Genomic DNA, 14,524 nt, shown 5'->3' with positions numbered 1-14,524 from the left:
AGGGAGTCCAACAGACGTGACCACCTCTTGTATTTCCTGCGTGCATGCCTCCCCAAATCTGCAGGTTTATGCGCTCAACGACAGATCCCGTGGTTTAAAGACGCCGGAACACGTCTCTAGCCGATTTTTTTTTTTTTTGCTAAGAATTGGAGATCCCACCAGCCCTGGAAAGTGCTCTGATACCACTTGTTATGCTCTTAACCTGCAAAATGATACCCAAATACAGAATATGTGAAGAAAAGATACCCAGAACACAGAATAGCAATGATTTTATTATTCAGAGAGTAATGTTCACTTGCCTCTTCGAGGGGGCAACCTCCAATAGAGCAGAGCTCGACTAGAAAATAAGACACGATGCTCCTCACAGGGAGTCTCTATCCTTTATATATGACTCATACATGCAATACCACGAGCCAATACCGTGGGTTTTATTAATACCATCTATCTAATACTACGGCCCATTTGCAACTAACTGTGGTCCCGTCATTAATTGTGGGTTAACCACTTACAATTATTAATATGGGCTTTATTGACTCTTGACTATGACATGATCCCATGACATAAATAAGGGGGTTACGGTGGGACCCTAACAGGTAATTAGCATTAAATTCAAGGAGAGATATATACAATGTAAAATACTAGAAGCTGAGGTTGATTTGGCTAGATGTAAGTTACAAGAAAAGAATAGGTTCTGTAAGAAGATAGAATAAGACCTTGCCTCCATGAAGAACTCAATAAAGGAAACTATTAAAGATGATTTGAAGCAACTCTAAAAGCACCTACAGGAAAAGAGTCTAACAACATCATGCTTTGTAAAGAAAACAAAAGAAAGGAGCAATATCAAAAGCCAATGAATGAGATAAATATAGGGTATATTGCAAGAAGATCACTCTCTCTTGAAACTAAGATGAACAAGTTCGGATGATCTAAGAGGAAATTCATTGCTTCTGGGAAAAACATCACATGCTTTTCTTGCCATCAAATTGGACATGTGGCAGTTGATTCTAAGAACAAAAAGATCAATACTAATCAACAAAAGATGCAGCAAATTAGAAGACTCCGTCAAGCAAGCAAACAAAAAAGGAAATCACTCACCAGGTACATAAACTATTTCCACGATTATTATTATTTATGCAATGAATTTGGATATAAACTTGTTGAAAGTAAACTCTATGTAAAAGGGGAAAAAAATCCACACACCAGCTCAACCATACCTTGGTCAAATAAGATGTTATCTATGTCACAACCTTGGACACAAAGCCAATGAATGCAGGCTTCCACATACCCTAAAGAATCCTAAACAGATGATGCAAGAAAATCAAAGCAGACCAAACTCTAAATTAAAAACAAATGCAAACAGTAGAAAGAAACCTACCAAAATATGGAAGGGGAAGGAAAATGAGGACCATGTTACTCCAATGACATAATGAAGTCATGATAATTTCAGGGGGAGTTTCTCTAAGGAGCATGGAAATCATCTGGTCAATGTTAGAAGAGTAGCATCATCTCAGGGGGAGTGGAAATATCACGAGGATAGACTTGTTGCATTATGAATTTAATAATAACCTTGATTGAGAAGTTGAAAATAAAGAGTAAACGTTATTTACAAATTCTCTTGTAACCTCAAAGGACATTGGATAGCAACACCAAAATATCTTAGAAGAGATAATCAACATAATAAGTTTCTTGTACATATTCAAACCTAGATTTTTGAGTAAAGGAAATTGGGTCTCGAATACCTTTAAAATATCAAGTAGAAGAAACCACAAAAAAACAAAGAAAGGAACATTTCTTAACTTCAATAACAAATTAAAGTTAGCCTTATCTCAGGGAGAGAGCAACTCCAACATTTCTTTGACAATTTAATACATGTTGAAGAGTCTCTGCAATAAAATCTTGATGAAAAAATGATGACTATATTCAGTTCCAATTTCAAAAGGAAATGCATTTGCAGGACCTTGTTGAAAGGCATGCACCACCTGCACATCTATCAACAAAGAGGAAGGTGATTGCTATACAAGTTGTTGCACATTGACACGGGGATCGTGATATATATATATATATATATATATATATATATATATATATATATATATATATATGTTGAAAATAAAGAGTAAGTGTTATTTGTAGATTCTCTTGTAACCTCAACAGACATAAGATAGCAACACCAAATGGGATCGTGAAATAAATACACACACACAAACACACATATGTTGAAAATAAAGAGTAAGTGTTATTTGCAGATTCTCTTGTAAGCTCAACAGAGATAAGATAGCAACACCAAAATATATTGGAAGAGATAATCAATATAAGAAGTTTCCTCTACATATTCAAACCTAAATTTTTTGAGTAAAGGAAATTGTGTCGAGGATACCTCTAAAATATCAAGTAAAAGAAACCACAAAAGAATGAAGAAAGGACCATTGTTTAACTTCAATAAAAAATTGAAGTTAGCCTTATCTCAGGGAGAGAGCAACTCCAACAGTTCTTTGACAATTTAATACATGTTGAAGTGTCTCTGCAATAAAATCTCGATGAAAAAATGATGACTATATTCAGTTCCAGTTTCAAAAGGAAATGTGTTTGTAGGACCTTATTAAAAGGCATGCACCACCTGCACATCTTTCAACAAAAAAGAAGGTGACTTCTATACAAGTTGTTGCACATTGACATGGGGATCATGAAGTAAACAAATACACACACACACACATATATATATATACAAAGGTAACAATGAAATCAATGTTGTTCATATATGATATTACTAATCACATGGGGAGTGGCATATGGAAATCATGACATTGTGAAAAAGAAAGAAAAAAGAAAAAAAAATCATAGCATGACCACAGTCATTCAATGAAAATTGCATAGCATAGGGTAGCAATGATATTGGATATCATTTCCACTCAGAAGAGGAGGTGATTTTTTCATTAACCACTTTGAAAAGGGTTGATATTGTATTGGAAGCGGTGTTTAAACCTTGGCTATTCAATTTTGGAACCCAAATCTTGAGAGTTTCATGAACGTTTTTTTTCAAATTAAGGATAACATTTAATTATTATGAGATGAAAGAAATTTACAAAAGAAAATTGTTATACATTTCCATCCATATAGTGGCAATGTTCATACATTACCCAACATAAAGTAGAATGCCTCAAAAAGAAATTACTGGTAAAGAGTGTGATAGAAATGGCGGTGTTTTTCTTGTCATTAGGGCCGAATGAATTAGATTTTGTTCAATGAACGAGTGCGTGTTCAAGAATCTTTCTGGATTGCCCAGATGTCATATGGTGTATGTGTATAACATTTGAAGTCTTTTTTTTTGTTCAAGTATCGGATATACGTTACAATGGCAATAGATGTTTTTCATATAATGAACCAAAACAAGGAATAGAATTTGTATGCCTACTACAATTAACAAATGCTAGCATATGTTACATTCCAGGTGCCAAATCTGAGGATATGCCAGGTCATAGGACCGTTATAAATAATAGTGCCAGGATGACAATGCGGACATGTGGCATATTATTCCAAGGGAATGGATGAGAAGATTGTGTCGATTGCAAAGTGTGTGTGATGGGCATTAAAGGAAAATAGAAAATATGAATGTTACTCTACCTACCAAATTTGAAGCCCTATGACAATTACAGGGTATTTGTTATGTAATTTTCACTATCCTCATCATGCAAGAATAGATGAAAGTAGATGCCATAATAGGGAAATGGCCATCCAAGTAACATCCATGAATTGGTATTAATACATTCATACAGCATTTGATGAGGTACCAATTCCTTATGGGATGGGTTACAAATGTTGAATTGTAATTACATGTTGCGGAAAAATTAATTGATTTGATTTGCAGAATATGGAATACATTGATTTGCAGAATATCGAAGTATCTGTTATAATTGTAGGACAGGGGAATCCGTTACACATCGCTGGAGACATTATATATCGTAGGTAAATGGAGATACGAACATGAATCCCTGCCGTCGATTTTAGCGACTCTAAGTGAATTTTCAATCCTTTTCTACAAATTTTTTTGTAGAAAAATAATCAGCCATCTCTGGTGTTGATAATGGCAGAAGCTCGAAGGTTGGTGCGGTGAGCATGGAGGAAGAGAAGAAGCTCATGGACTAGGGTGCCCACATTAATATCAAGGTTAATGGTGAGGATGGAAACAAAGTATTCTTCAAGATCAAACATAGTACTCAATTGAGGAAGCTAATGAACGTTTACTGTGATAGAAAATCCGTTGATTTTAAATCCATAGTATTTTTGTTTTATGGGAGGCATTTACGAGGGGAAGAAACTCCGGAAGAAATTGAAATGGATTATGGGGATGAGATTGATTCCATGCTTCATCAAACATGAGGCAGGCATTAAAGTGTGCTGCAAACTGGATGACAACCTCTTGTCACTTGAAAGATGGTTTGAATTTGGAAATATGCCAAAAAAAATTTGTAGTTTTGGCATGTAATATTAATTTTCATAGGCTTAATTAATGTGCTCAGAGATAATATATTTAGATGTATTTGTATTCAAAACCTTGCAGCTTTTTGGTCCTCTCGTAGTAATACAAATCCTTGGCACAACTATAATGTGAATTATCTCTATGATTCACATATCCTTGACACTACAATAACAATAATACAAGCTATAACAATAATGAACGTAAATGGCCTAAGGCTAATAATAATCTAACAGAGAGCTGAAATACTATTTCTTCTCGGACACATTAAAAAAAAATATGAATGCTTATGATGGCTCAGTGACACGAATTATCTCCCAAGGTATGATACAAAGTTATATCCATGGTATTTGACTCGACAATATTACAATGTATTCTATGGTTTGTATATCACATGTAGCTCGTACCCTTATCCTGTGGCTTGGATCTATACATTAGTAAACTCGATAGTGATTCATTGGCTCACATTACACACTGTGATTTGCTATTTTTGTGACTCACACTATATTTTTCTATGGATTGATCATACTCTGGGGCTCACACCCTTCTTCTCTGTGATCCTATATGGTTCTTTTCTATTGTTCATCTGTGTGGTTCGAATTCATTCACTGTGGCTTGTTGAGGGTAACATAGGTTGACAACATTATAGTGTATTATATGGTGATTACTCTTTGTATAAAGGCTTGATGTATATTCTGTGGCTTTCTATAATAAATAAAGGTTTGTTGTGACTTGTATATATATATAGATATATATTAGCTTGCATAGCCAACAATGTGCTCTGAGATTCGATCCTTGTACATTAATAACACTCAAGGGCTCTTTGCAACAATTCTTTTATGTACAATATATCTTTGCATCAATATGTCAAAAGCATGAGAAGCAGACTATGGCTTGTTTTTGGCATTAATATCTTCAACAACGATCGATGGGAAAATAAAAAATTGCATTGAAGTTGAAAAATGGATTAAGTGACATTCACTCACATGTTAAGGACAACCACTCACATTTTTCATAGTGGTTTCCATCAAGAAAATCCAACTAATATATGCTTCGTGCATGCAATTTATCAAGGTTTCTATCTAATGGTTTAGTTCAATCACAATGAATAAGAATGGATGATGGATATGTTGGTAGCTATCACTATGTGTTTTTAACCTTTGAAAAGCCTGCATTTGTGAAGGGAATTTACTTCCTCATGTTCATCATGCATATTATAAAACCAAACTAGCTTGAAAGACTTTGTCAAACTCCTTATGGCTCCTACAATGCTCTATTACATTTGGTAAAATATACCGGTTTTGGTATTGTCAAAAGCTGGATGCATGACTTTTATCTTGAGTTTTACACAAAATTTCATCGTTTTGAAGGTTGTTAGTTTGGGTATCAATAATCATTCATATAAAGGGGATATTGTGGTTGCATGCTGGGATGCAACAATGAAAACATAGGAACGCTTTCTAAACCAAGAAGACATCATATTTGTAAGAATGGCCATTTTCTTTTGGTTGTTATTAATATGACATGTTAATTTAGTGAAATTCAAAGGCATATATTCACATCCCTTGAGAGTTGGAATTGAAGATCAACAATGCCATGCAACATAGAATTGTTATGCTAAAAATAATAGCACAAAGACCTAATTATTCCCTTTGTAAGTTTTGTGAGTTCAATGCAAGAATCAAAATGATCACGACAGATGGCATATCTACTATGCAATACCAACATTCCTTAATATCAAGCATTATGTCCTTTTCATTATGGAGAGCAGTCATGATACCAGACTTTAACTTTATGGGCGTTGAATGTGCATTGGGTTTCTAAGCATTGAATGTGTCTTTGGCAACATTAAATCATTCTAGAGCAGCATTATAATATGAAGCAACATATAATTGGCATGGCTGCAATTAATTGGAAGCAACATTTATTGTCATTTCATACATTGCCTTGGTACAACACTGAAGAAGCCTATTTCCTATTGGAGCAACATTCATATGGTCTACACTGTAGTGTTGAAACATTGAAGAATCTTTTGTTATATACGGGCTCAAAACTGAATCTGAGGGAGTATTAACAAATATACAGTCATAAATTGTAATCATACTATGTTTTCCTTACAAAGAGTTCTCTCAATGGTATTCTTCCTTTCAAAGAAATTCTCACAATAATATTTTGCATCACTCTTATAATGTTTATATGTCATATAGAGAAGGGTTAACTTTGGAGCAACATTTATTCAATTTGAAGGAGCCCTAAGAAGCCATTTGCAGTATCATTTATTCAATCATGCATAACAATACATTGCAGGTTATAAAACATGATGACAACTACACTACACTGAGGCTTTTTTTTCTTTATTTTGGGCTACAAGACATTTGTAACCCCCTTTCAATTGATGTCAAAGGGGGAGGTAATCAGAGGAAGGAAGATTCTTTTGAGAATGAAAGGGGGAGGAAAAATGTGTTGCCATCAATGCCAAAAGGGGGGATTATTGGAAATATTTTCATTGATGGAAAATGAGCTGCAAGCAAAGGAGTATCATAAGGAGCAACAAGGGATGTAGGAGCAACAACATGCAATGAGAAACAACAAGCATGCATGGTTTCAATCAGTGATAAAGAAGAAGATGAAGACATATGTTGTTATAGATGCAAATCAACAAACAAGGGAGTAGCAAGCACAAAGAACAATAAGCAAAGGAGCAACAACAATATGAGGAGAAGCAAGCAGAAAAGTAGAAACAAGGCAAGGAGCAATAACAAGGCAAGGAGTAGCAAAAATACAAGGAGAAACAAGCATCAAAATAAGGCAAAAGAGCAGAAGAAGGAGGAGGAGTTGTGATACATTAAAATGTTTTGATAATGTTGAATGGATTTCTATATTTAAGAATGTATGATGTGAAAATGTTAATTAAGCTTAATTGTTGTGATCCAAAGGCAATATGCCAAGGCTAAGGAAAAAAATGTTGCAAAGATGGTTGTGATGCATTAAGGATAAATATTGTTATTTGATGCTGACATTAGTTTAGTGCATTTAATCATTACATGTGGCTAAAATTAGTATTGGATTGATTATTCATTTTTTCTTTAAATATTCAAAATATGAAGAGTTTGGAAACGAATGAAGTGGAAGGCAAAGAGTCAAGCCTATTCACTTCATATTGCTATGTGGGATACAAACAACTAGAAAACTATCTTTATATAATATGTGAATTTGGAAGGTAAAAAGGTTAGTTAGAGTATGGATGAATGTGTGGGAGTTGATTGAAATATTATGCATTAGTTACCTGGCACATATGAAGCTAATGTTAAGCAGATTTCAAGGGAAGAAGATGTAGAAATGAATATAGGGATATGCAAAATTTATGACCAGGTAAACCAATAAATTGATATTTCATGTTTGTATAAGGGGATGGTAGTCTCCTTTCAAGTTGAAGCTTGATAAATATCCAGTTGGAGATGATTGAGGTAGGAGCCTCCTATGGTTTGTAGCCTACAAAAATCATATGGGAGTTGGAGCTTCTTTGCATGTTGCAACTTGCAGAAAATTGAGGTAGTAGCCTCCTGTAGGTTGGGACCTAAAAACAATTAGATGGAATAAGGAGTAGGAGATTGCCTTTGCATCACAACAATAATAAAATTGTGGTTTTCTCCCTTTATGGGTTTCCACATATATCTGGTGTCAATATGTGTGGTTATTATGTGTTTATGTGATGGTTTGGTTTTCTTATTACTTGTTGTTCACATATTCAATATGTTATGCTCTTAACCTACAAGACAATACCCGAATACCAAATATGTGAAGAAATATACCCAAAACATAGAACAATGAGAAATAACAACAAGTATTTTATTATTCAGAAAGCAATGTTCACTTGCCTCTTCGAGGGGGCAACCTCCAATAGAGTTGAGCTCAATTACGAAATAAGACACAATGTTCCTTGAGGGGAGTCTCTATCCTTTATATAGGATTCATACATGCAATACCATGGGGTAATACCATGGTTCTTATTAATACCATCTATCTAATACCATGGCCCATTTGCAACTATCTGTGGTCCCTTCATGAAATGCAGGTTAACCACTTACAAATATTAATATGGGCTTTATTGACTCTTTACTTAACTATAACTATGACACGATCCTATTACATAAATAAGGGGGTTAGTGTTAGAACCTAACATGCCCTCCCCCATAAGAATAGCCTTTTCCTCAAGGATGAAGCTGCGGAAACTACTGAAGGATAGTAGCAGGTTCCCAGGTTGCATTTTCAAGAGAGGTTTCTTTCCACTTGACGAGGACTTCCTTAATCGTGTGGCTATGTAGGTGCCACTCTCGTGTGTCAAGAACCTGTTCAGGTTGGAGCCAGATTGACCCTTCTTCATCCACTTCAGGTAGACTAGTTTGAATTCTGCAATGGTTCCCAATCACTTTCTTGAGGCATGAGACATGGAAGACTAGATGGATTTTTGCAGTGGGTAGCAAAGCTAGCTTGTAGGTGACTTCTCCAATGCACTGAAGTACTTGATATGGTCCGTAGAATTTTGGAGATAATTTATGGCAACCCTTGTCTTTGAGTGATGTCTGCTTATATGGTTGCATCCTCAAAAATACTTGATCCCCTTCTTGAAATTGGCATTCTGAGCGATGTTGATCTGCCTGTTGCTTCATGCGGTTTTGGGCTTCATGAAGATTCTCTCTAAGGTGGGTTAGCATGGTTGTGTGGTTCTATAGGAGTTGATCCACTACTTGTACCTTCGAGCATCCCTTGATATAAGAAGTAGGGGAAGGAGGGAGTTGACCATAAACTACTTCATATGGAGTCATTTTGGTGGTGGCATGATAGTTGGTGTTATAGCACCATTCGGCTAAAGGTAACCACTGTACAAACCAGAGATGTTGCTTTTCTGAAGTGAAACACCTAAGGTAGGTCTCTAGACATTTGTTGACTGCTTCAATTTTACCGTCATTTTGTGGATGATAGGAAGTACTGAGTTGTATTTGGTTACCTTGTAGCCTGCAGAGTTCCTGCCAAAATTTATTAGTGAAGACCGGGTCACGATCAGACATAATGGAAGTGGGCATGCCATGCAATTTGAAGATCTGATCCATGAAAGATTGAACGACCAAATCCGGTGTAAAAGGGTGGGGTAGGGCGCAAAAATGAGCATACTTAGAAAGTCTGTCCACAACCACCATGATGAATGACTTGTTTCCTAACTTTGGAAGACCCGTAATGAAATCCATAGAAACCTCCTTCCAGATTGAGGCCGGGATGGGCAAGGGCTATAATGTGCTTGGGGATTTGACTGTTTCTCCTTTGTGGTGCTGACAGACGTCGCATTCAGCTACAAAAGTAAGAATTTCCTTTTTCATGCTTGTCTAGAAAAATGATCTTTGAGTGTGAGCATATGTCTTCTGAAAGCCTGAATGTCCTGCAGTGGGAGATTAGTGCAACTCTGCCAAAATGCGGCTTTTGAGGGTGGATGTTGGTGATATTACAACTCTGTCCTTGTAGCAAAGAATCTCATCTTACCACGAGTATCCCGCTGTGGAATTTAGATCCGCCTGCAGTTGAATAATGAGTTGGGAGAGCCAGGGATGTGAAAACCATTCCTTGCGAGCCTCTTCAATCCATTCTGGAATGGCAATGGAAATTTCGAGCAGGGTACTTTCCTCCTCAAATTGGTGGGATAACGCATCTGCTATAATATTTTTGCACCCTTTCTTGTAAATGATCTCATAATCATATCCCAAAATTTTGGCGAGCCATTTATTTTGTTGTGGCGGGGATAGGCATTGCTCCAAAAATTATTTAGGGCTTTGATGGTCTGTACGGATTTGGAAACGTCGCCCCAATAAGTATGGTAGCTAGGTATCTATTGCATGTAAGATGGCCATCATCTCCTTCTCATAGGTAGATTGTCCCAGATTCTTCCCACTTAGTTGTTGGATCATGAAGGCTAAGGGTCGACCTTCCTACATTAAGACTGCCCCAATACCCATACCAGAAGCATCACATTCAATCACAAAAGATTTGGTGAAGTCGGGTAATGCTAAGACTGGAGTGGAACACATGGCATGTTTGAGAGCTATAAAGGCATGTTGTGCTTCATCATTCCAGAGGAATGAATTTTTCTTGAGGAGTTGAGTGAGGAGCCTAGCAATGCGACCATAATTGCAGACAAATTTGCGATAGTAGCCTGTGAGACCCAAAAATCCTCTCAAGTATTTTTGGGGTCCACCCTCACACCTTCACGCCCCACAATGTGGCCCAAATACTCAACTTCTTCCATGCCAAAAGAGCACTTGGACATCTTGACAAATACTTTATGCTTGTGGAGTAGTTGCAAGAGTAGATCTACATGTTGAAAATGTGTGGCCCAGGTGCAACTGTAGATGAGGATGTCATCAAAGAAAACAAGGACAAATTTTCTGAGATATGGTTTGAGCAGGTGGTTCATAAGGCTCTAAAAAGTGGATGGGGAATTACAAAGACCAAATGGAATGACCAGGAACTCATAATGGCCTTCATGAGTTCAGAAAGTAGTCACTGGAATGTCTACTTCTTTCATGCGAATTTGGTGATAGCCCAAGCGAAGGTCGAGCTTAGTAAAGAATTAAGCCCCATTTAGTTCATCCAACAAATCATTGACAACCAAGATGGGAAATTTATCTTTGACCATTAACTTATTTAGGGCCCTGAAGTCTGGACACATACGCCATTCCCCATCTTTCTTGAGCACCATAACCATCGATGATGAATAAGGACTAATGATAGGACGAATGATGCCTGCTTCTAATAGTTCCTTGATGATTTTTTCAATTTCATTATTTTGGGTGAATGGGCATCTATATGGGTGCACATTTGGTGGTTGGGCCCCTAGGACCAAAGTAATGTTATGATCATATTCCCCTCTCGAGGGTGGAAGCTCATGAGGCTTGTCAAAGACTGGTAAATGGTTATTTAAGATCTGTTGCATCTCAGGATGAATATGAAGAGAATTGGATTCGAAGGCCTGGATGGCATTTGTTACACAAAAATATCGTCACCATGATTATTTGCATTCAGTATGGGTCTATCATCACTTGTACTATCCTCCTAAGCAAGTCTCAGACCTCAGCTCTTCAAGTCAAGCTTTGAAAATGGGAGAAAGACATTAAAAATCAATGAAACTCTGGTTTCGCACTTTCTCTCACTGTCACCTACAGTCCCGCACCTTCTGTTTACAAAAAATGCGGACCTGCCCGCTTTGTCCCTAAAATTGTGGGTGCGGACCCCTGTGAAAGTCAAAAGGCGCAAGTTTTATCTCAAAAAACGCACTTTGGGTTAATTCTAGAGGATTCTAGAAGGAATTTCGACGTGGATTGTTCGCTCTGAGGTGGTTCATGAATCCCAAAAGAGAAGGAGCTAATCCCTTGGTGAGAGGAGCTATCCCTTTGAAGGAGGGTTTTATCCCTTTGAAGGAGGACCTAGTAACCTCCCTCCATTGCACTATAAATTCAGGCATTGGGCTGGTTGCTGGGGAGGTTAGAAGCTGAACATTTTTTAGGGTAAATGCTGGTGAAATCAAGACTTCCTAGTTGAGCTTAGGAGGAGAGATCACATACCTTTTTGGCTTCATTGGGGAGTGAGTGAAACTTGTCAAAGTAGAGGAGACTTCTTGCTGGACCCTAGGAGGACCTTGTACAGCGTCAAGGCACAGGTTGTAAAGTTCTTCTTCTTTTGAATTAATACAATCAAACTCATTTTTCTCAACAAGTATCTCATGTTATTTGTTTCATGGACTCCTTGACTTTCATGTTAAATATGTTTTATGATATTGGTTTTTCAGGTGCTATTTAATTTTTTTGCCTTGTTTGTGTTTGCAGATTCGCGACAAAGGAGCTCATTTGGATCAAAGGAGTGAGGGCATCCACAAAGTTGCATTGGACCTAAGGTAGGCCCTAAAAACACTTGTTTGCCATTGTTTATAAAAGCATATTTAGAGAAAGATAGTGTCTGGTTGGTTTGCTTGTCATTAGGTCTTCTTTAGATTCTAGGAAGGTCTATCTTGTCTGCAAGATCGACTTATTCCGTGTGACAAAATGGTGACTCTGCTGGGGACTTGATTGTTTTCCTTGTTTTTACTTTGACCTGAGAAACTGTGTTTTTGTTTGTGTTTTTGGCTTGTTGTGTGGAAAATTGGGTAGAGTTTGTAGATCCATGGTTATTTTTTGTTTTTCATAGCTTTGGGAGAGGACCGCACCCTAACCCTTTGACACAGTGCGTACCTATCTGCACCTTTGCTTTTAGCACAGAGTGGGACCGCACCTGTGTCAACTGTCGGCCTGCGGACCCTGTCAAAATTTTGAAAAACCTAAGATTTCCTCTGTTAGTTAGCTTAGTTTTTGTTTAGAAATTGTTATCCACTGCCAAGACCTGCATATAACCTACCAGAAGCTTTCCTTCGGTTGATTTCATTAGTGTTAGGGTTTTAGGTGAAATTCCTAGGAGTTTTGCTTGTTGGGTTTGTTTTTCATTTTGGTTGTGTAGTGGCTTTGAGCTTAGAAGCTGTAGGGACTTCAGATCACCTTGGTGTCTACCAGCCTTCTTATGAGTCTGACCATTTATGAAATCTCCCGTTGTTGAGGAATCTGCTTTGAGTTTTCTCTTTATAAAACTTCAAAAAGCTTGTGTTTAAAAGTTTGGATTTTCATTTTCAAAAAGAAAACAAAATTGGTTATTCTTGATTGATTTGTGATTCTGCATAAATTGGTCCTTAGCTTACATCTAGCTAAGTAAAACATCCTTAAAAAAGACATCTAGTAGGTTTTGACTTCAAATAGGTTTTTTAATTTATAGATCTCAAAGTTAGTCATTTCCATAGTTTTGAGTGTTTTATAAAAAATAAAAAATCTTTTTTGGAAAAAAGTTTGTTTTTGTAGTGGTTGAGTGCTTTGAAACGAAAAAGGGAAATTTTTGTGAAATAACTAGTTGTCTCGTTTTGAGTGCATTGGAAAGGACAAAAGCTCTTCTTTTAATTTGTTTCTTAAGAAGGATTTGTGTTTACAAAGTATTTGCATTCTCAAACTCTTTCTTATTTTAGAAGTTCATCGAAGAGAAAAAGATTGTTTAAATCATCTTAGGTGCATTTTTAGTGATTTTGAGTCGATTCTTCATACCACGAGTTTCATCTCTGCAGCTTTTGACTTAACAAAAACCAATAAAAAATAACGCTTAAAGTAAAATTCATCTAGTAACATTTTTATTTCTAGGGCTCTGATACACCAACTTAGCTTAGGCTAGTGTCTTGGAGTAGGAGAGTAATTAACTCTCCAAGACAATAAAAACAAACAAGTAGTTGTATCTTGTGGTAGGGAAGAAATCCAATTGTTGCATTTATTCTCTGGGAAAGCTCCTCTTAAAGGAGAAGCACGATATCGTGTCCGAACCAGTGTGGGAATCAATCCTTCCTCATTGGGAACGACGCCAGATATTCACGTATTAAAAATGGTAAACCTCGGATTAACCATTGTCGAGGAGCCTGGGGTCACTTGTTGGTAAACCTTGGATTATGTCAAGGAGCCTTCAAGGGGATTGAGCTTGCTACTCTGCCCTTGCGTGCGTATTGGATCGTAGACTGTTCCCCCAGGTATATTCGTTTCAGTTGGTAACCTTAGTGGCCATATTCTTTAGGATTCTTCCTGAGGTGACAGTGGTGGGAAGATCCCACTGTACCTGGAGTAGACATCGGCTAGACTCACTTGGATTTTCTGGGGGTTCTCTTCACTCGAGACGGTTAAGTGGAGGAACTTGTGCCAGCCTATTCATTAAGCAGGTTGTCGGGGTAACTGTTCCAACCGCCATTTCTGTATTGAACTCTGTGACGTTGGATTTCATCACCAACTAGTGTTTTCAGTATGGAAAGTTACTGTTTGTGTGTGTTTGATCTCCTAGATTCTTTAGGCGTGTGATTAAAATTTGTTTGGTTCTTTAGAGAATTTAGGTGGTTTTCATTGAGATTTTACTTTGTTTGCGTGTGAAGTAGTTACAAATTTTTAACTGTGG

The sequence above is a fragment of the Pinus tabuliformis genome, chromosome 2_2 (genome assembly GCF_031772625.1).
Source record: "Pinus tabuliformis cultivar Carrire ecotype Pingquan chromosome 2_2, CPIR1, whole genome shotgun sequence".
Lineage (NCBI taxonomy): Eukaryota > Viridiplantae > Streptophyta > Pinopsida > Pinales > Pinaceae > Pinus > Pinus tabuliformis.
Note: the sequence above shows the minus strand (reverse complement) of the source record.